Below are 22,500 nucleotides of genomic sequence, written 5' to 3'. Positions count from 1 at the left end.
TACAAACTGCTGCTACTTACGTACAAGGCTCTTAATGGTTTAGCTCCCATGTATCTAACTAGTCTTCTAACACGTTACAATCCTTCACGCTCTCTGAGATCACAAAACTCAGGACTTCTGCTAGTTCCCAGAATATCTAAGTCTACTAAAGGTGGTAGAGCGTTTTCTTATTTAGCTCCCAAACTTTGGAATAGTCTTCCTGATAGTGTTCGGGGCTCAGACACACTTTCCCAGTTTAAATGTAGATTAAAAACTCATCTCTTTAGTCAGGCGTACACATAATACATCCCATAATATCATGCACCAGTACATCAGACCAGCACATTTTTATGAACAGCAGATATGTTAATCCCTTTCCACTGCTTCTCTCTTTGTACCTATCCCGAGGCCTTGAGTCCGGTTCCTCTCAAGGTTTCTTCCTTTACCAATTTAAGGCAGTTTTTCCTTGCCACTGCTGCCTGAGTCACCTCAGACTTGCTCATAGGGGAATAAATACATACACACTGTGAACTATATACATCTAATAATAATCTAGAATTTTTATTCTGTTAATACTTATTTCTTTTATTATTCGTTAATTCCTTTATCATTAATTATGTTTACCTTCTGCTCTGTGTTTATGTTCTGTAAAGCTGCTTTGAGACAATGTCTATTGTAAAAAGCGCTATACAAATAAACTTGAATTGAATTGAATTGAATTAAATTTTATTTGTATGGCACTTTGAACAATTCAGATGGTGTCAAAGCAGCTTTAAAGAGTTTAGACTCTGTTTATTTAACGTCATTTCAAGATGTACATGTGTGATGTCTTGTTTTATTACGGTTTCTTCAACAGCATGATCAAAATCTTTACATAAAAGTGGCGGATTAATTTTCTATAAGCACGTTCGCCTCACACCAGGGTCGGGGTTCGATTCCCACCTCCGCCTTGTGTGTGTGGAGTTTGCATGTTCTCCCCGTGCCTCGGGGGTTTCCTCCGGGTACTCCGGTTTCCTCCCCCGGTCCAAAGACATGCATGGTAGGTTGATTGGCATCTCTGGAAAATTGTCTGTAGTGTGTGAGTGTGTGAGTGTGTGTGTGTGTGTGTGTGTGTGTGTGTGAGAGTGAATGAGAGTGTGTGTGTGCCCTGTGATGGGTTGGCACTCCGTCCAGGGTGTATCCTGCCTCGATGCCCGATGACGCCTGAGATAGGCACAGGCTCCCCGTGACCCGAGAAGTTCAGATAAGCGGTAGAACCATGAGTGAGTGAGTGAGAGTGACATGGCACTGATCTGATAACCAGTACATGTACTAGAATGATGCCTAAATAATTTGGTGGATAAGATTAAGGATCAAAAGGAGACAGATTCAAATTGGTTTACAAACAAAAAGACTTTTTTTAGGGTTGATTTTATTATATTCATGTTTTACACTTCATCAGGGGGCCAAGCACCGAAGGTTCATATGCAACCTATTGTTATTCTACATTCTTCTACATTCTTCTTCTACAAGAATGTCTATGGTGACAAAACGTCAGGTAAAAAGTGGTGTAATTTGGCACACAGTTTAGGGAGTTTTAGGGTCTAATAAACAATCTGATCAAATTTGGAATTTTGGCCTAATTTGGAAGTATGTTTTAGGACTTGTGTCCAAAATGTAAATGTAAATTTAAAATAAATCTCACTGAAATATTATGTGTCTAAAATGGCAGCTACGAACTTATAATCTTAAGTCTGTTGCCTTTTTTAGTTAATGGTAGCTTGTACTTTTCTTCAGTAGAACTTCCTTTAGGTGATTTATGCAGCGCTAACTTGTCATTGATTTCGTTACAGTTATATGATGGTTATATTTCTCAAGCGAAACATGATGGATGATTTATCATCAGGCTCTGATCATCCATCAGAAGTGGACCTGCTGCTCTATAAACAGTTGAATCAGCATTTTTTCTCCTGACGTTTGGTGGCTTTGCCCTCCATGAAAATCCTGTTAGTCCTTTTATTAAATCCTCTGAGATGGACTCTTTTTTTTTTAAATACGCAATCAATCATCTTTCTCTTTTTAACGCTAGTTTTCCGTTTGACCTTCCTCATACATAAAGCTTACGTGTGCGGTTTATTTCTTGGGCCACTGTAGAGCTCACATCAGCACATAATTTGGTAGACTCGATAATTCATGTGTCATTTTACCCGAGAATCCTGGACCTTTAAATCTCTTTGTATTGACTTTGACGTTGATTTAGTCCTATGGCAGAATCCATAATCCAATCCAGTCCAATCTGCTACAACTCTTATTTTTTTTGGACTAAATGAATTCCTTCTGATTAATTGCAATTTCCTAATGACATGATTGCATTTATCTAAACTTTAGAAAGTCTTTTTAAGCTCGTTACATAACTCGATCTATACAGTAGTCTATATAGTGTGTGTGTTTTTGGACTGCAGCAGGTTCGGTGTTAATGCGAGTGTGTATCCAGTCAGCACTTTCAGTCTGTGCTTACACTGAAGGTAGAGGAAAATGTTCACTTTATTCATCACTCATCATCTAATGTTATCAAAATAATATGTTAAAAAAAAACTTTTATTATTATTATCATTTATTTATTTTATTATTATATATTTATTATTGTTATATTTTATATGTATTAATTGGGATAATGATGCACAAAATAGACCAAACTTATTTATTTATTTTTTTAATTTTATATTTTATTTACTATTTTTATGTTATTATTTATTATTATTATTATTATTATTATTATTATTATTATTATTATTATTATTATTATTATATTTGTGCATTTATTATTTGGGATAATAATTTACAAAATAACCCAAACTAATATGTAAAAAAACCAAAACATTTATTTATTTTTATTATTAGTTATTTTTTTAATATTTATTATTATTTATTTTATTTTGTGCATTTGATATTTGGGAAAAATGCTTAAAATATGAAAAAAGTTTTCCAAATGTTTTGCCCCTGGTTCCCCTTTTAACCTTGATAAAATATAATATAAAAGTACATTTATTTTCATTATGCAAACAATTTTATAAAGTCACAACCAGTGTTGGGCAATAACACGTTACCATTAATGCGTTATTGTAACGCAGTTACTTTTGACAGTAACTAATACTCTAACGCATTAAATAATGTAACGCCGTTACCGTTACCGTATGTTGCGTTTGTCTGTTACTTTTTTAAGCTGATTAATTTTAGCTGAAGTGTAGCCTACAGACTAACCTGTTTACAGCAGTGATGCATTGGATCGGTGGATGCTGTAAACTGTAAACACGAAGACGCCGCACTGTGGGTTTATTCGTGTATGTGCGGCAGTAACGGCGAGTCGAGGCAAGAGAAAGACGAATTTGCTCATTATTTCACTTTAGTTGAGCATAAAGACAAAAACATTTTAGTCAAATGTAAGCTGTGTCTTTTGCCTCTTTTCCACCGGAAAGTACCGGGTGCTGGTTCAGAGCTAGCGCTGGTGCTGGTTCAAAGTTGGTTCCACTGGTGAACCTTCTAAGAACCGGTTTGCCTTTCCACCGGCTAGAGAGCGTCACAGCGCCGAGTGTGACGTCACTGTATACGTGTCACTGTATACGTGTCACGTTACACAGCGATGTTAGCGCAGCAGCGGCAAACACAAACACAACAACAATGGCGGATGTTGCTTTACTGTTAATGCTCATGGCTTTGTGAACCTACATCGGCATCCAAACGCGGTGAATAAAACGTGTACGTGGGGCTCCGTGTAATCTGTATAAACGGAGGTTGTAATTGATAAAGTACATAACGTTATTTTATGGTTAACACAGAAAAAAATTTTGCCTTAGCATGGAGCTACCTACTATCATGTGTGCTGATAATGTATCATATCGCGGTAAAGTAAAAGTGTATTAAACATTAGTATACTTAAGGTACATTATCAAATGTGCTAACAGCATTTTCTTAAGTCTAGACCAGCAACGTTTTGGTGCTACTTAAGAACCACTTTTCCTGGTTCAGAGCCGGTGCTTTGGCGGTCGACACAGAAAGAACTGGTTCTAAATTAGGCTCTGACTCTGAACCAGCACTCGAACTGCCTCGGTGGAAAAGGGGCATTTCTGGTTCGAATGTCCTGTCTACTGACATAAACAGCAACTCCAATTTGGAGGTAGAAACTACACGCCTCTACGAAGCTAGAAGCTAACCCTGTGTCAGTGGACACCCTCAAAGTGACTCAAACCTCTCCAGCCAAACAACAGCGACTAGATTTTAACCGGACTGTTAGCCAGGGACAGTGAAATAAATAAATAAATAACTGCTTCCTGTACATATTATTCTAAAAGACAGGGTGTATTAAAAAAAAAAGGTGTAAAAATTACTTCCCCTTCGTTTACAAAGCTTAATTTTTACACCAACTTATTTCAAAGGCAGTGAGATCATCAACAGAATTAAAAAAAACCAAAGTCAGTCGGTTCTCTCGATCTGACATATGACTTGAATAGTGCTGTAACATCATGACTTAGAGTTTTTTCTATTTTGTTTTTTTTTTCAGATGACATACAGTACAGTAGATGGCCAATGTTGCCTGGCCCAAGATAAAATTTACCATCTGACAGAACATACAGTACTTAAAACCCAAGATAAAAGTCTCCATTTAAAATGTCTCCTTAAAAGACTTATGGACAGGTTCTGTAAAATCAGAAATAGTGCTTTTAATCTTAGACATCGTGTAAAAGCATGAAACAGTTTCCCTGTTTACACAAAAAGGACATTCTGTTTCAGCCTCAGGATTTAAACCAGAAATAAAAGCATTTACAGCGACTGCCCCATGCAGAAGACTGCCCCATGCAGAAGACTGCCCCATGCAGAAGACTGCCCCATGCAGAAGACTGCCCCATGCAGAAGTCTGCCCCATGCAGAAGACTGCCCCATGCAGAAGTCTGCCCCATGCAGAAGACTGCCCCATGCAGAAGACTGCCCCATGCAGAACTCTGCCCCATGCAGAAGTCTCCCCCATGCAGAAGACTGCCCCATGCAGAGGTCTGCCCCATGCAGAAGACTGCCCCATGCAGAAGACTGCCCCATGCAGAAGACTGCCCCATGCAGAACTCTCCACTGTAGGTCTCCTGCCCTTTTTGTTAATGGTGGCTTATACAGCGATCTCCATTCTGGCTTTACACTTGTGTTTAGACTCAGTACATTGCACCATGTCTACCTTCATATCTAAGACCGTTTTTATTAAAAAACGTGACACAGGCTTTCTACAAACTTTTCCCTGTGGCATGTGAGAAATCTAAAACCGTTGATTTTCTAGATTTAAAGAAAGGTCCTGTGTCGTCCTCCAGTTTGGGCTGTAGAGCTAAGCTATAAAAAGGGTCTCTGGTGTTTGGGGTAGCTGCCCCACTGCGGTGTTTGAGGTAGCTGCCCCACTGCGGTGTTTGGGGTAGCTGCCCCACTGCGGTGTTTGGGGTAGCTGCCCCACTGTGGTGTTTGGGGTAGCTTCCCCACTGTGGTGTTTGGGGTAGCTGCCCCACTGCGGTGTTTGAGGTAGCTGCCCCACTGCGGTGTTTGGGGTAGCTGCCCCACTGCGGTGTTTGAGGTAGCTGCCCCATTGCAGTGTTTGGGGTAGCTGCCCCACTGTGGTGTTTGGGGTAGCTGCCCCACTGCGGTGTTTGAGGTAGCTGCCCCATTGCAGTGTTTGGGGTAGCTGCCCCACTGCGGTGTTTGGGGTAGCTGCCCCACTGCGGTGTTTGGGGTAGCTGCCCCACTGCGGTGTTTGGGGTAGCTGCCCCACTGCGGTGTTTGGAGTAGCTGCCCCACTGCAGTGTTCAGAAAGCAGTGTTCTTTCCTTAGCTGTTAGAATGTCCTTTCATTTTGCCCGCAGCTGAGTGACTGCTCGTGTCTATCTAATCTTCAGGCGTACAGCTACCTCCTCTGTGTCCTCAAAGTCTGCTCCAGCCCAGTTTACCAAGTGCCCCAAAGTGACCGTCCTTGATGCTTGTAATATCCTGTTAAGTCCAGGAAAAGAGCAGTTGCTGTTTGAGATGTCAAACCGCGCTCCATGGATTAGCAGTTCTTCTAGAAGCAAGTGAAGAAAGTGGGTTCTGTTGGGCTTTTTGTAGTGAGAAAAAGCCCCAGACTTTAAAAAGGCTTTTGGAAAATGCCGGCAACCTGCTAGTATCCAGTAGTGATGGCCGGTTCGTGAACGTATCGTTCTTTTGAACCGGTTCTTTTTAGTGAACTGGATGAACCGGTTCACCAAATCGGACTGATTCGTTCTAAACGGTTCGCGACTTGAGTCAGCGCTGATCCACAAGTTACTAAAGTTACTCACTTTCGGTCATGTCTGACAGCCCCTCTGACTCTAAATAAACTAATACCCCGGAGTTATATGTAACTCCTGTACACTGAACTGACATGTTGTGCTGAGAGAACTGTGAGCTGTTGTTACTGCGCATGCTTGAATCACTGAACCGATACAGCGAATCATCAGTACACTGAACCGAGAACTGTTAACGTCTTATCAACGTACGAGTGTTTAACTCAGTTACATTAGTTTTTGAAACAACTGATGGAGCGAAAGAAACATTTTAAAATAATGCTTTTTTTTGTAAGTTGATGAAGATTAGTTTATTAACTTTATCTCTTTAAGACACGTAAAACATCCACGTTTGCAAATCGACGCCTGTACTGCGTGTTTTAGTTGCAAAACTTAAATGTAAGAAACGTATTCAACTAAAGTTATGATTACAAAGAACTTTTCAAATGTGTTAAATTGATTGTATTAATATCTGCCGGCAGCGGCGGGATGAAGGAATTTAAGTCATTACGTCATCGTGAATGACGTCATTACGTCAGGACGTAAAAGAACTGGTGAACTGGATTATTGAACTGGTTCATTAAAATTAATTGAACGAAAGAACCGGTTCGGGGAAAAAAGAACCGAACTTCCCATCACTAGTATCCAGCTTTGCAGGGTCCATAAAGAAAACTCTTGTCCGTTTGAAGTAGCATTGTCCACCAAACTGCTTTGCAGGTGTATCAGACCTTGCCCACCCTTTTAGTAGTCCACCAGAACAGCAAGTGTCTCAGCCAGGAGACGTGGAGGAGGATCTACACAGGCCAACTTGTGCCAGAAACAGGAAGCTATTAAGTCATTGTCCACTAATGTGCGCCCTCTACAGTATATGACATTTCTGCTGTGATCCATTTTAAACCTGCCTAGTCTACCTTTAACCTTCTCTATAGCTCCCTCCCAATTCCTCTGTGTGGTTGCTTCATCCCCTAGGAACACATCTAAATACATCTAGATTTGGCTTACCTTCTGTCCATTTTCCACACAGCAGTGGTTCACTTTTATTCCAGTTTGCCCTTGCAGATGACAACACATTAAGATCATTAAACAAATTCATTAAAACCTGCACATCTCTTTGCCTGTGAATTAAAACAGTCACATCATCAGCATAAGCAGATAGGTGAATAAGGTTCTCGTGGTTTGGTAGGTGAAGGCTGTGTAAGATTTCCCTTATCTGCTGTAAAACGTCTTCTATGGCAAGAGAGTACAACATTCCCGATAGGGCACATCCCCATCCACATCCCTGTCTTACTCCCCATCAACCTTGAACGGAGTGCATAAGCCACCATTAACTTTAAGTTTGCTCTCCACGTCGCAGTAAAGAGCCTTCATTTTGTTTATAAAATCCTGGCAAAAGCCTAAGGCTCCTAAAGTTTCCCACAGGTATGAAAATGTAACCGATGTCAAGGTTCAGCAGCTTAGAGTCCTCAAGAATGTCTCTAATGAGGAAAACATTGTCAAAAATGTACCAATTGGGGACACAGTAAGTCTGGTCCAGATGGATGACTTGGTCTATTACTTTGTTCAGTCTATTGGCTAGAGTTTTTGAGAGCAGTTTGTAGTCAGTACAGAGCAGTGAAACTGGGCACCAGATTTTAATGTTGGTAAGGTCCCTGAACTTGGGTAGAAGAGTGAGGACTGCCCTACGACAACTCAGCGGTATCCGTCCTTTAGCCAGTCTGTTATTAATTACAAGCAATAGCTCTTCACTTAGTACTTCCCATAAGCACCTATAGAATTTAGTAGGAAGAAGATCAATCCCTGGTGCTTTCCCTGACTCCATCCCCTGGAAGGCTCTGTGCAACTGAGAGTTCTATATTGGCTTCCTGTAAGTTCTTAAAGAAGACACTATCCTGATTATTCTGCCCTGAGTTCACTTCTGTACAGATGTTTATAAAAACAAACTGCTCTCCCTCTTATCTCCACAGGGGTTGACAAAATTGCCCCATTATCAGAATGTAGGGCATAAATTAGACTTGTTTGCCCATTTTTCTTTTCTAGGCTGAAAAAGCACTTAGATGGTGTGTCCATCTGATCTGGACCTGACCAGGGCAAAGCTAAAATTTCAGCCATTTGAGTCTTTCTTCTAGAGAAAAGCTCTGTATAGTTTTGCTCTTGTGCGGATTCTGTTAGTTCTTGTAGTTTAGTTATCGGCCCCTGAGGCTTTAGTTCTTTAGAGCTGTTTAAAGCATACTGTTGACAAAACTGTTGTGAAAGTGACGTGACATACGGCTAAGTATGTCGGCACACACACACACACACACACACACACACACACACACACACACACACACCGTGAACACACACCCGGAGCAGTGGGCAGACATTTATCCTGTGGCTCCCGGGGAGCAGTTTTTGTTGGGTTGGGGTGGGTGGATGTTCGGTGCTTTGCTCAAGGGCTCCTCAGTCGTTGCTGGCCCGAGACTCAAACCCACAACCTTAGGGTTAGGAGTCAAACTCTCTACCCATTAGGCCACGACTATATTTGTACTTGTCTCTGGTTACCATGTAAGTGCCCCCAAACGTCACCTAGTTTGTGTTAATAATTTTAATAAGACGATTTTGTGAGGGTAAATGAGGTCGTTCCGCCTTCATGAGGTAGTTTGCTTTCATTTTAACTGTCGTTTTGAGCCTCAGATTCATCTAAGTCAGCTTTTTTATGTAGTTTACAGTCATTGGTTCTGTCTGGATTTTTCCTTCTTTTAGTGTTTTAAACGCTACGTGTTCCGTCTCCATTTCACTTCCCAGTCCCTCTGTTTACTTTCTGGTTGTTAAATATCGCTGTTGATCCGTTTATTATTGATGTGTGGTGTTGGTGTATGTTCACTGGTACCTGTGTTTGTCGGCCCAGAGAGAGAGAGAGAGAGAGAGAGAGAGAGAGAGAGAGAGAGAGAGAGAGAGAGAGAGAGAGAGAGAGAGTGAGAGAGATCGACAGAGAGAGAGAGAAAGAGAGATATAGAGAGAAAGGGTGAGAGAGACAAACAGAGTGAGAGAGAGAGACAGACAGACAGACAGAGGAAGAATGACAGAGACAGACAGAGAGAGATAGACTGACAGAGAGAGACAGACAGAGAGAGAGAGAGAGAGAGAGAGAGAGAGAAACAGACAGAGAGAGAGAAAGGGTGAGAGACAGAGAGAGAGTGAGAGAGACAGAGAGAGAGAGACAGACAGACAGACAGAGAGAGAGAAAGGGTGAGAGAGACAGACAGAGAGAGAGAAAGACAGAGAGTGAGAGAGACAGAGAGAGAGAGAGACAGACAGACAGACAGACAGAGAGAAAGGGTGAGAGAGACAGAGGGAGAGAGAGAGAGAGAAAGAGAGAGAGAGAGAGAGAGAAAGAATGAGAGAGCCAGACAGAGAGAGAGAGACAGAGAGTGAGAGAGACAGAGAGAGAGAGAGAGACAGAGACAGAGAAAGGGTGAGAGAGACCGACAGAGAGAGAGAGAGAGAGAGAGAGAGAGAGAGAGAGAGAGAGAGAGAGAGAAGATATGGAGATTGTTCCAACATCACATTAGACGGCTGGTGTTGGACTGACATGAGGAAAGTGGAATGTAAAGATAAAGATATCACTTCAAAGCAATGTGTTGCAAAAAATCATTTGATCATCCATCATGGGGGTGGGGGGGGGGGGGGGGGACGAGCTACAACCAGACTTTAATAGTGGAATATTTCACATCATTAATTACGTCAGTGTTTATGCAGAACTCTATAGAACAAGAACAAATTTATATCACAGAACGTTTAAACATTTAAATATGATGAAGATTGAAGTTTGAAGTTATTTCTGTAGAACTGCGTGGCTCTGACTGCAACTGGGTTTATATTCATTAGCTTGTTATAATACGTTATTGTTCTGTAGTAGCATAGTATAGTTCTATAGTAAGGTGTGTTTGTGTGTATGTGTGTGTGTGTGTGTGTGTGTGTGTGTGTGTGTGTGTACGTTTGTGTGTACGTGTGTGTTTGAGTCTATATGTGTGTGTGTGTGTGTATGTGTTTGTGTGCACGTGTGTGTACGTTTCTGTGTACTTGTGTGTTTGTGTCTGTGTGTGTGTGTTTGTGTCTATATGTGTGTGTGTGTGTGTGTGTGTCTGTGTCTGTGTCTGTGTGTTTGTATCTGATTTTAATTAATACAGTAAATCGATGTAATAGTAGATCAATTACTGTGGTATAAAGAGAATATACATCACTCCAGACCGCACTGTTCAACAACTGTTGTTGATGTATTACTTGTAGTTGTTGTTTTTGTTATTGTTGATGTAGCAACTAGTGCATAACTAGCTGTTGTTAGTGTATTACTAGCTGTTGTTACTGTTGTTGGTGTATTACTAGCTGTTGTTGGTGTATTACTAGCTGTTGTTACTGTTGTTGGTGTATTACTAGCTGTTGTTACTGTTGTTGGTGTATTACTAGCTGTTGTTACTGTTGTTGGTGTATTACTAGCTGTTGTTACTGTTGTTGGTGTATTACTAGCTGTTGTTGGTGTATTACTAGCTGTTGTTGGTGTATTACTAGCTGTTGTTACTGTTGTTGGTGTATTACTAGCTGTTGTTACTGTCGTTGGTGTATTACTAGCTGTTGTTACTGTTGCTATTGTTGATTCAGCTGTTGTTCTTACGGTTGTTGGTGTATTACTAGTTGTTGTTGCTATAGTTGATGTAATAGTTGCTGTTGTAGTTGTTGCTTGTTGTTACTTGAAGCTGTTGCAGCTGTTGCTTTTATTTCTGTTGTAGTAATTTCTCCTGTCTGTTTCTTGTTGACTTTGTTGTTTTTGTTGTTCAGGGAAACAAATGTTCACATACTAGTGATGAGAAATGCTCTTATTCAGTATAAGCGTCATGAAGAACGGGGCAATTAAAATGCACCTTTCCTGCTCATGTCCTCAGTAAACAAGCTTTAATCTAATTTTCCTTGTCACAGTGTTTACAACTATTCCAATCGTGTCTCATCAGAGATCCGGCCGCAGTGCATTGGCTCACAAAATTGTCCCATCTCCGCACCGTGAGCTTGTTTAACTACTTTAATTCCAGCACACGGGTCCAGGACTGTGTACCAATCAGGACTCTCTCCAGACGGTTGAGTTACTGTCAGGGGCTAATTGTTGTTTTTTACGCAGAGAAACATTCAAGACCAGACTCTGGGTGTAGCTCTGGCTGTAGCTCTTGTATGCTAAGGTTGTTGGCAATGCCTGACAGTCCCAGTAAAGGAGGCGTAGCTTACAGTATGTTTCTTGCCCTCGTGCCTCTGTACTTGTGTAAGCTTCTGTGCTTTTTACATTTTATTAAAGACCTTTGAACCGCCTGTGTGTGTACGTGTTGTGTGTGCGTGTGTTGTGTGTGTGTACGTGTGTGTGTGTGTATGTGTTGTGTGATTGAAGTAGGTGTAATCTTCGGGTCTCTTAGCCCGAGTAAAGGAGGTGTGGCCTTGTGTCTGTCAGTATAAGGAAAAAGGTGTGGCCTTGTGTCTGTCAGTCTCAGTTAAGGAGGTGTGGCCTTGTCTGTCAGTCTTAGTTAAAGAGGTGTGGCCTTGTGTCTGTCAGTCATAGAAAAGAGGTGTGGCCTTGGTGTCTGTCAGTGACAGTTAAGGAGGTGTGGCTTTGTCTGTCTGTCTTAATTAAAGAGGTGTGGCCTTGTGTCCGTCAGTCTTAATTAAAGAGGTGTGGCCTTGTGTCCGTCAGTCTTAATTAAAGAGGTGTGGCCTTGTGTCCGTCAGTCTTAATTAAAGAGGTGTGGCCTTGTGTCCATCAGTCTTAATTAAAGAGGTGTGGTCTTGTGTCTGTCAGTCTTAATTAAAGAGGTGTGGCCTTGTGTCTGTCAGTCTTAATTAAAGAGGTGTGGCCTTGTGTCTGTCAGTCTTAATTAAAGAGGTGTGGCCGTGTGTCTGTCAGTCTTAATTAAAGAGGTGTGGCCTTGTGTCTGTCTTAATTAAAGAGGTGTGGCCTTGTGTCTGTCTTAATTAAAGAGGTGTGGCCTTGTGTCCATCAGTCTTAATTAAAGAGGTGTGGTCTTGTGTCTGTCAGTCTTAATTAAAGAGGTGTGGCCTTGTGTCTGTCAGTCTTAATTAAAGAGGTGTGGCCTTGTGTCTGTCAGTCTTAATTAAAGAGGTGTGGCCGTGTGTCTGTCAGTCTTAATTAAAGAGGTGTGGCCTTGTGTCTGTCTTAATTAAAGAGGTGTGGCCTTGTGTCTGTCTTAATTAAAGAGGTGTGGCCTTGTGTCCGTCAGTCTTAATTAAAAAGGTGTGGCCTTGTGTCTGTCAGTCTTAATTAAAGAGGTGTGGCCTTGTGTCCGTCAGTCTTAATTAAAGAGGTGTGGCCTTGTGTCTGTCAGTGATAGTGAAGGAGGTGTGGCCTTGTGTCTGTCAGTGATAGTGAGAGGTGTGGCCTTGTGTCTGTCAGTGATAGTGAAGGAGGTGTGGCCTTGTGTCTGTCAGTGATAGTGAAGGAGGTGTGGCCTTGTGTCTGTCAGTGATAGTGAAGGAGGTGTGGCCTTGTGTCTGTCAGTGATAGTGAAGGAGGTGTGGCCTTTGTTTCTTTCAGTGATAGTGAAGGAGGTGTGGAAATGTTTCCTATGTTAATGTTGTTGTTAATCCCAGTCCCTTACTGAGTCACAGTTTCTGTTCAGTGATACATTAAAATTCTCCGGTTTTAACACTGAGGAAATCTGGAGTGTTAACACACAGACTACATCTTTTGTTTTTTTTTTCCTTCCCCAGGCTCGTGCTGCATCATCTTCACCTCGTTCAGTTAATTGAAGTGACATACTTTTATCTCCAGGCTGTCGCACACTTATCCTTTCTCGAGTGGTATATTACAAATGATTTGTGAAATGAGGACATATCCAGAACACTCAGCTCTTACTGTGTAAGACTTGAAACTGTCTGAATGGAAAAATGGAGCCATTATTCTCTGATGCAGCTTCTTCTTTTACCGAGTCTATAGTTAATAGAAGCTTGTTTTTGTTTTTAGGGTTTTATTATTTTTAAGACAGCCAGAATGCAGGTAAACAGCGATATGATTGCCTTGGACGATCTCAGATTTTGGGTTGTTTCACTAAGTTTCCTGGTCTTTATTAACGTGTGGTTGGAAACACATGTTTAGCCCAGAGCGCCGGCTGCTGAAGCTCTGAGCTTTAAGGTGATTTTTAGCGATTTCTTCAGGAAAGCCAAGTTCCATTCGTTTAATGTGGGAGGCTTTGAAGGCAGGAAACAATGTCTAATAGACTGAATTTCCATTTGCACTCCTGCAAGTCCATGGGAAAAAACCACACAGACTCAGGTTTCTCTGAGGGTAGTTTGAGGATTATGTCTTATGTACATTTACCATGTGGCCTGAAGTGTGTATGTGACAGATTGTCTGTTCAAGTTTGAACCACAGCAAAGTTAATGCTTTGATTGACCGGAACTTGGTGATGTAGAAAGTGGAGGGAAGAAATAAAGAAAAACAAACAAACAAACAAACAAACAAACAAACAGCTTCACCAAATCACAAACACCGCCTGAGGTACAGCTCAGGAAATTAGAAATTTATGTATAAACATATTATATATCTCGTCAAGGTTTTTTCTTATTTGTTTTCAGCCCAAGTATCAGAACACGTAGCATTTCTGCAGCTCTACAGCTCTGTTCTTTGGCTTGAGTTAAACTTCTTGGGTCAGTTTAGTATTTCACATTAAAACAAATATAATGCTACAACCTCAGAATACACGGCATGATCGATTGACTTCCTGCGGTCGAGTTAAAGGAGACAGAGACAATGCAATCGAACCAAACTAGAGGTCTTTTAGAAACGGACTGAAACCATCTCGCTCAGTCTCAGACACTGATCCCTGTGTTTTTATCTTCTTACGGTAAGTGAACTGCACTGAGGAGGAAAACACCCAAAGTTTCATTCAGATGGACTCAAGCTTGCTTTAGAGTCTCATTGTGTCAGGGAGTCAAGAAAGCCTCGAGAGATTCCAGTTTATTCAGCCACACTTAGCGTTTTAACACAGGTGTGTGTGTGTGTGTGTGTGTGTGTGTGTGTGTGTGTGTGTGTGTGTGTGTGTTGAAAGCACTTACAAACAGTCTTTCACACTGTCTCTCTCTTACTAGCAGGTTATGGCAGAGTCTGAAAGCACAAAACAGACACAAACGCAGTAAGTAAACACAGAATAATAAGAAACAGGTGAGAATCCTCAGCCATTACAGTACGTGCCAGTTTGACCCTCCTGTTAAACATCCTCAGTCGGCCATTGTGTCGAATAAATAGTGTAGTGGTGTGTACACGCTGAAATTCCCAGTAAGAAGAAGAAGAGCACTTCAAGAACCCGGATGAGTCACTTATTCAAACAAGTGTGGAATTTTGGACAACTAAATACACTCGCAGATTCCATTATCAGGGCTGTCAAGTGTCCTGCATTGAGAGTGACGTCCCTCATGTCGGTCTGTCCTCACGCTCTCACACCACACGTCGTATTTCTCACGCAGTAAAACTTTTTGACTATTTATCATATATTTAATAAGCCGCAGCGCCCGAAGAGTATCAGTCCGCACATTTTTTTGGGCCTGCCATATGTAGCAGAAAAAGGGCGGGGCTACAGGGTGCTGCCACTGGATGAGGAAAAATAATGTTTGATGTTGTTTTCTGTCGTCTGAGAAACATTTTATTTAACCTGTAAAAACAGAAGTTTCTGAAGAGTGAATACTTTACTACTCTTCTAAAATCCAAACACTAGACTCTTGAGTTCATAGTGTGTGTGCAAGTGTATAGTGTGTGTGTAAGTGTGTAGTGTGTGTAAGTGTATAGTGTGTAGTGTAAATGTATAGTGTGTGTAAGTGTATAGTGTGTAAGTGTATAGTGTGTGTGTAAGTGTATAGTGTGTACATGTAAGTGTATAGTGTTTAGTGTGTAAGTGTATAGTGTTTAGTGTGTAAGTGTATAGTGTGTGTGTAAGTGTATAGTGTGTGTATAAGTGTATAGTGTGTGTAAGTGTATAGTGTGTAAGTGTATAGTGTGTGTATAAGTGTATAGTGTGTAGTGTAAGTGTATAGTGTGTGTAAGTGTATAGTGTGTGTATAAGTGTATAGTGTGTGTGTAAGTGTATAGTGTGTGTGTAAGTGTATAGTGTGTAAGTGTATAGTGTGTGTGTAAGCGCATAGTGTGTGTGTAAGTGTATAGTGTGTATAGTGTGTGTGTAAGCGCATAGTGTGTGTGTAAGTGTATAGTGTGTAAGTGTATAGTGTGTGTAAGCGCATAGTGTGTGTGTAAGAGTATAGTGTGTAAGTGTATAGTGTGTGTGTAAGCGCATAGTGTGTGTGTAAGAGTATAGTGTGTGTGTAAGTGTATAGTGTGTAAGTGTATAGTGTGTAAGTGTATAGTGTGTAAGAGTATAGTGTGTGGATAAGTGTATAGTGTGTGAGTGTATAGTGTGTGTGTAAGTGTATAGTGTGTGTGTAAGAGTATAGTGTGTAAGTGTATAGTGTGTAGTGTAAGTGTATAGTATGTAAGTGTATAGTGTGTGTGTGTAAGTGTATAGTGTGTAAGTGTATAGTGTGTAGTGTAAGTGTATAGTGTGTAAGTGTATATAGTGTGTGTAAGTGTATAGTGTGTAGTGTAAATGTATAGTGTGTAGTGTAAGTGTATAGTGTGTAAGTGTATATAGTGTGTGTAAGTGTATAGTGTGTAGTGTAAATGTATAGTGTGTAGTGTAAGTGTATAGTGTGTAAATGTGTAAGTGTATAGTGTGTAAGTGTATAGTGTGTAAGTGTATAGTGTGTAGTGTAAGTGTATAGTGTGTAAGTGTATAGTGTGTGTGTAAGTGTATAGTGTGTAGTGTAAGTGTGTAGTGTAAGTGTATAGTGTGTAAGTGTATAGTGTGTGTGTAAGTGTATAGTGTGTAAGTGTATAGTGTGTGTGTAAATGTATAGTGTGTAAATGTATAGTGTGTAGTGTAAGTGTATAGTGTGTAAGTGTATAGTGTGTGTGTAAGTGTATAGTGTGTGTGTAAGTGTATAGTGTGTAAGTGTATAGTGTGTAGTGTAAATGTATAGTGTGTAGTGTAAGTGTATAGTGTGTGTGTAAGTGTATAGTGTGTAAGTGTATAGTGTGTGTGTAAGTGTATAGTGTGTAAATGTATAGTGTGTAGTGTAAGTGTATAGTGTGTAAGTGTATAGTGTGTGTGTAAGTGTATAGTGTGTAAGTGTATAGTGTGTGTGTAAGTGTATAGTGTGTAGTGTAAGTGTATAGTGTGTAGTGTAAGTGTATAGTGTGTGTGTAAGTGTATAGTGTGTAGTGTAAATGTATAGTGTGTAGTGTAAGTGTATAGTGTGTAAATGTATAGTGTGTGTGTAAGTGTATAGTGTGTAAGTGTATAGTGTAAGTGTATAGTGTGTAGTGTAAATGTATAGTGTATAGTGTAAGTGTATAGTGTAAGTGTATAGTGTATAGTGTAAGTGTATAGTGTATAGTGTATAGTGTATAGTGTAAGTGTATAGTGTAAGTGTATAGTGTAAGTGTATAGTGTAAGTGTATAGTGTGTAGTGTAAGTGTATAGTGTGTGTGTAAGTGTATAGTGTGTAGTGTAAGTGTATAGTGTGTAAGTGTATAGTGTGTAGTGTAAGTGTATAGTGTGTGTAAGTGTATAGTGTGTAGTGTAAGTGTATAGTGTGTAAGTGTATAGTGTGTGTGTAAGTGTATAGTGTGTAGTGTAAGTGTGTAGTGTGTAAGTGTATAGTGTGTGTGTAAGTGTATAGTGTGTAGTGTAAGTGTATAGTGTGTAAGTGTATAGTGTGTGTAAGTGTATAGTGTGTAGTGTAAGTGTATAGTGTGTAAGTGTATAGTGTGTGTGTAAATGTATAGTGTGTGTAGTGTGTAAGTGTATAGTGTGTGTGTAAATGTATAGTGTGTGTAGTGTGTAAGTGTATAGTGTGTGTGTAAAAGTATAGTGTGTGTAGTGTGTAAGTGTATAGTGTGTGTGTAAATGTATAGTGTGTGTAGTGTGTAAGTGTATAGTGTGTGTGTAAATGTATAGTGTGTGTAGTGTGTAAGTGTATAGTGTGTGTGTAAATGTATAGTGTGTGTAGTGTGTAAGTGTATAGTGTGTGTGTAAATGTATAGTGTGTGTAGTGTGTAAGTGTATAGTGTGTGTGTAAATGTATAGTGTGTGTAGTGTAAGTCATTTAAGACACACTTTACGAATGACTAAAAATAATGATAATAAAAGATAATTGATTATAAATGATATATATTAGAAATGCTAAGTTTAGTTGTTATCCAGTCGTGAATAAGACAATTCCTGAACAGTAGCAATGCCATGCTGAAGCAGCGTAGCTTCGATTTTCTGCTCCTCTCTCGAGGTCTCGCTCATTCTTTTTCCTTGTCTTTTCTCTATACAGCATCACTCACTCAAAGCAAAGACAGTGATTGTCTTTGGCCTTTCAAACTGTCATGAGGGTTTAGACATCTCTTAATCTTCTGTTTATTAAAGGAAACCTTGTCCTTTCTCAGCCGTGTGGCCAAACCTTTGTCAGTTCTTAATTGGATTGCTTTGCTTGTTGTATCAGCAGGAAATGTCAGGCCCTGACCTATTGGATTATCCTCGTGTTTAGTCTCAGTCTTTTTGAGATTAGTTGTTTGTTTCCTCTCAGGATTCACAGTCGTTTAGAGTCGAATGCACTTTAGTGTATTGTTTTCTCCTTTCCTAAGATAATTAACTTCTGTATTGTCGACTTTTGTATTGTTTAATAACAAAAGCTGTTTAAATTCACTGTTTTAATGTTCGCATATTAGCTGTAATTTATGGTTCTGAGGAGCAAAAACATTCCTTCAAGGTCTTTCAAATAATTTCGCAAAACCTTTGAATTAAGATATTTACAAAACAAAAGATTCTCAGAATTTACCTTTGGACCTATTAAGTACGATGATTCCTGGTTAATTTCACTCAAAGTTAAAGAAAACTAATTTATTTTAAGCTAAAATAACTTGCTTAAAATGTGAGTAAGCTAATTTAGCTGACAACTAAGCTAGCTATTTTTGCTACAAATTCATTCATTCATTCATTCATTCATTTCCTACCACTTATCCGAACTTCTCGGGTCACGGGGTCCCTGTGTCTATCTCAGGCGTCATCGGGCATCGAGGCAGGATACACCCTGGACGGAGTGCCAACCCATCACAGGGCACACACACACTCTCACACTACGGACAATTTTCCAGAGATGCCAATCAACCTACCATGCATGTCTTTGGACCGGGTGAGGAAACCGGAGTACCCGGAGGAAACCCCCGATGCACGGGGAGAACATGCAAACTCCACACACACAAGGCAAAGGTGGGAATCGAACCCCGACCCTGGAGGTGTGAGGCAAACGTGCGAACCACTAAGCCACCATGCCTCCCCCCTTCCTGTTTTTTATTTATTTTTTTTTTTGCATGTCTGTCACACTTTAATGTTTCAGATCATCTAACAGATTTAAATATTAGTCAAAGATAACACAAGTAAACACAACAGGCAGGTTTCTAAATGAAGGTTTTTATTATTAAAGGAAAACAAAATCCACCCCCACATGGCCCTGTGTGAAAAAGTGTTTACCCCCTAAACCTAATAACTGGTTGGTCCTTAGCAACAAGCAACAAGAACTGCAACCGAGCGTTAGTGATAACTTACAGTGAGTCTGTTACAGCTGAGGCTGTGGGGGAATTTTGGTCCACTCATCTTTAAAGAATTGTTGTAATTCAGCCACATTGGAGGGTTTTCGAGCATGAACCAGCTTTTTAAGGTCCTGCCACAGCATCTCAATAGGATTCAGGTCAGGGCTTTGACTCGGTCACTCCAAAGTCTTCCTTTTGTTTTTCTTCAGCCATTCAGAGGTGTTTTGGATCGTTGTCCTGCTGCAGAACCCAAGTTCACTTCAGCTTGAGGTCACGAACAGATGGCCGCACTTTGTTCTTCAGGATTTTATAGTAGACAGCAGAATTCATGGTTCCATTTATCACAGCAAGCCTTCAGGTCCTGAAGCAGCACAACAGCCCCAGACCATCACACTACCACCACCATATTTAACTGTTGGTGTGATGTTCTTTTTTTGAAATGCAGTGTTACTTTTACACCAGATGTAATGGGATACACACCTTCCAAAAAATTCAACTTTTTTCTTGTCAGTCCACAGAGTATTTTCCCAAAAGTCTTGGGGATCATCAAGATGTTTTCTGGCAAATCTGAGATGATCCTTTATGTTCTTTTTGCTCAGCAGCAGTTTTCATCTTGAAACTCTGCCATGCAGGCCATTTTTGCCCAGTCTCTTTCTTATGGTGGAGTCATGAACACTGACCTTAACTGAGGCAAGTGAGGCCTGCAGTTCTATGGATGTTGTTGTGCCGTCTTTTGTGACATCTTGGATGAGTCGACCACAGTTATGTTTTATCAGGGGCGCAAACACTTTTTCACACATGTAGGTTTGGATTTTGTTTTCCCTTAATAATAAAAACATGTGTTTAAGAAATTTGACCTTTCTTTTTTGTTAGTTTAGTCAGATCAAGAAACATTTATTGTCATTTTGATCATACAGTGGTGTAGAAAAGTGTTGGCCCCCTTCCTGATTTTTTATTTTTTTTGTTACATTTGTCACACTTTTATATTTCAGATCATCAAACAAATTTAAATATAACTCAAAGATAACACAAGGAAAAGGGGGGCATGTTGCATGTTCTCCCCGTGCCTCGGGGGTTTCCTCCGGGTACTCCGGTTTCCTCCCCCGGTCCAAAGACATGCATGGTAGGTTGATTGGCATCTCTGGAAAATTGTCTGTAGTGTGTGAGTGTGTGAGTGAATGAGAGTGTGTGTGTGCAAAGTGATGGGTTGGCACCACGTCCAGGGGTGTATCCTGCCTCGATGCCCGATGACGCCTGAGATAGGCACAGGCTCCCCGTGACCCGAGAAGTTCGGATAAGCGGTAGGAAATGAGTGAGTGAGTGAGAACAGGAAGGGTGCCAACACTTTTTCACACCACTGTATATAGCTTATGCGATACACAGTGTGATGAAATGACGTTCGTCCAGGACCCTCGTGCTACTTAAAGACACAGAGCTTTATACTGTAACAACACAGACCTAGAGACACAGAACACTGTGCTGACCGGCATACAGTCAGTTTGGTTCTGCAGGAGTGCATTAAGGATGCTGAGTTTAGATCTCTGTTGTGGGTAAAATGGTGGTTTTAGTGAAACTGTAAGTTGAGTAGGTTATTATCGACACACGGGCCGCTCAGGTGCTCGTTCAGACTCGTGCTATTTTGAGACAGGACTACTGAACACACTGCTGGCAGGTCTACCTTGTTTTCAACCTTTTCACACACACCACACAACTAACTGCTCCACTGGCTATTGGTAGCTGTACACATCAGATTCAACACACCGATGCTTGCTTACAAAGCCAAAAATGACCCAGCAGCATCTCACCACAAAGCTCTTCTCTTCTCCTCACACTGCACTCAGATCTTCTAGCACTGCTCCACTGCTCCCACCATCTCTCAGGGTACAAGGAAGGTTCTCATCAGTACTCTTCTCTGTTCTGACAGCGAGGTGGTGGAACGAACTTGCCCTTGATGTCAGAACAGATGAGTCACTGGCTGCCTTCAAACATCTACCTCTACATTTACATTTACAGCATGTGACAGACGCCGTTATCCAGAGCGACGTACATAAGTGCTTAAATCTCTAACATTGAATACATTAATGCTGGTTCACTAGGTTACAGACTTAAGATATCATGAGTTTAAAACCTTTGTTCAAAGTTACAATGAAAAAGTGTCAAAGGTTGTATTTTTATTTATTTATTTATTTTAATGCAAAAGATAAGGAAAGAAGTGCTAGTCGAAGTGTTTCCTGAATAAGTAGACGACGGGTGAAGACCTACATCTTCCTGAACACTTTAACTACCACTTATTTTATGTTTGCATTATGTTATGTATTCAAAAAAGAGTGCCATAATTCCTCCCACCAGAGTTTTGATGGCATCCTAAGTCTCTGACCTAGTGACCTAATCTTGATGTATTCAACACAAGTGATATAAACGAAACGTAAGTGGTTTTTTTTTTTATTTCTACATTTTGTATATGCAGCATATTTCATTTACAATGATTTCTTTTGTCATCCGAAGCAGTTTCTAGACAAAGAATTTCCTTCGGCATTAATAATATCTTATCGTAAGGAAAAGAGGTCGTAGGTTGCCATGGTAATGTGTACGTCGGTTCCACCTGATCGAATCGAGTAACATTAAAACAAATAGTTTTTATACATCCAGCATTATATGAGTGTGTATTTTTACTTCCTGAAAAAAAAATCTAACCCCAAGCTCACACCTGAGCTGAGAATAAATCCCACAACGCTGATGTTTCACAAGATGCTTTAATACAGTGTAGTTCCCTGGAACTGGTTTATTAACCCTAACCCTAACCCTAACCCTAACATTAATACCACAGGGATCGATCACACATATTTTATGTCATTATATATAGTCATTAATTTAAAAAGTGGTTCGGATTCATTTTAGGATCAAATAGTGCTCAGATATTTAACTGGGATGCCAGGTGTGTAACAATAGAACAACGTTTGATAGATTTTCATGAATAAGCATTGCATTAATGCCATCCTTAATAATATTTTGGTTGATCTTTAGGTAGGTCTATTTTTTTTATTTTATTTTTTTCAAGTTTCAATGTACTATAAAAAAAAAAGTAAAATTTTGGTGATGGTGATTACGTGACTTTAAACACATTAGCATATCGTGACGTCACTGACCGGGTCTTCAGCCCGTGCCTTCGGGCGCATCATCGCAAACCTCATTTTGATGCTGGACACAATTTTTCCAGAACTTCGTGCCAAGTTAAAGCGTGTCGAGCTGTTTTAATGAATATTTTAGATGTATCATGGCGCCTGAACCCGTACGAGTTTGAACGGTGACGGCGAACGTTTTGTTTACTGCAGCCGCAGCCATCGTTACCGAGCGCGACCCGTCGACTCTGACAGTGAATGAGAGAGAATGAGACGAAGCGAACGCACAGGCCGTAGTGTGACATCCGGTAACCGGCAGTGTAAACATAGATGATGTCACGCGTTTTTATTTAGAAGAAAGAACGTAGCCTTCGTCTGTATGTAGGCCAATTTATATATTTACAATACTTACTAAAATATAAATTATATTATTTTATTGC

The 22,500-nt window shown here is 40.4% G+C and overlaps 1 protein-coding gene and 1 long non-coding RNA gene across 3 annotated transcripts in view; one reads left to right on the top strand and one right to left on the bottom strand.

Moving 5' to 3' along the window:
* Nucleotides 1–22,500, top strand: part of gulp1a (GULP PTB domain containing engulfment adaptor 1a) — a 157,011-nt gene that overhangs the window by 85,249 nt on the left and 49,262 nt on the right. The window lies entirely within an intron of this gene.
* The window catches only part of LOC125141533, a 14,162-nt gene continuing 5,683 nt past the window's right edge, over nucleotides 14,022–22,500 (bottom strand). The window contains exon 3 of the long non-coding RNA XR_007140942.1: nucleotides 14,022–14,420. This is a non-coding gene — a long non-coding RNA (uncharacterized LOC125141533). The remainder of the gene's footprint in view (nucleotides 14,421–22,500) is intronic.

The sequence above is a fragment of the Tachysurus fulvidraco genome, chromosome 6 (genome assembly GCF_022655615.1).
Source record: "Tachysurus fulvidraco isolate hzauxx_2018 chromosome 6, HZAU_PFXX_2.0, whole genome shotgun sequence".
Taxonomy (NCBI): domain Eukaryota; kingdom Metazoa; phylum Chordata; class Actinopteri; order Siluriformes; family Bagridae; genus Tachysurus; species Tachysurus fulvidraco.
The sequence above is the reverse complement of the archived record's forward strand: the minus strand, read 5'-3'. Positions and strand labels throughout refer to the sequence as shown.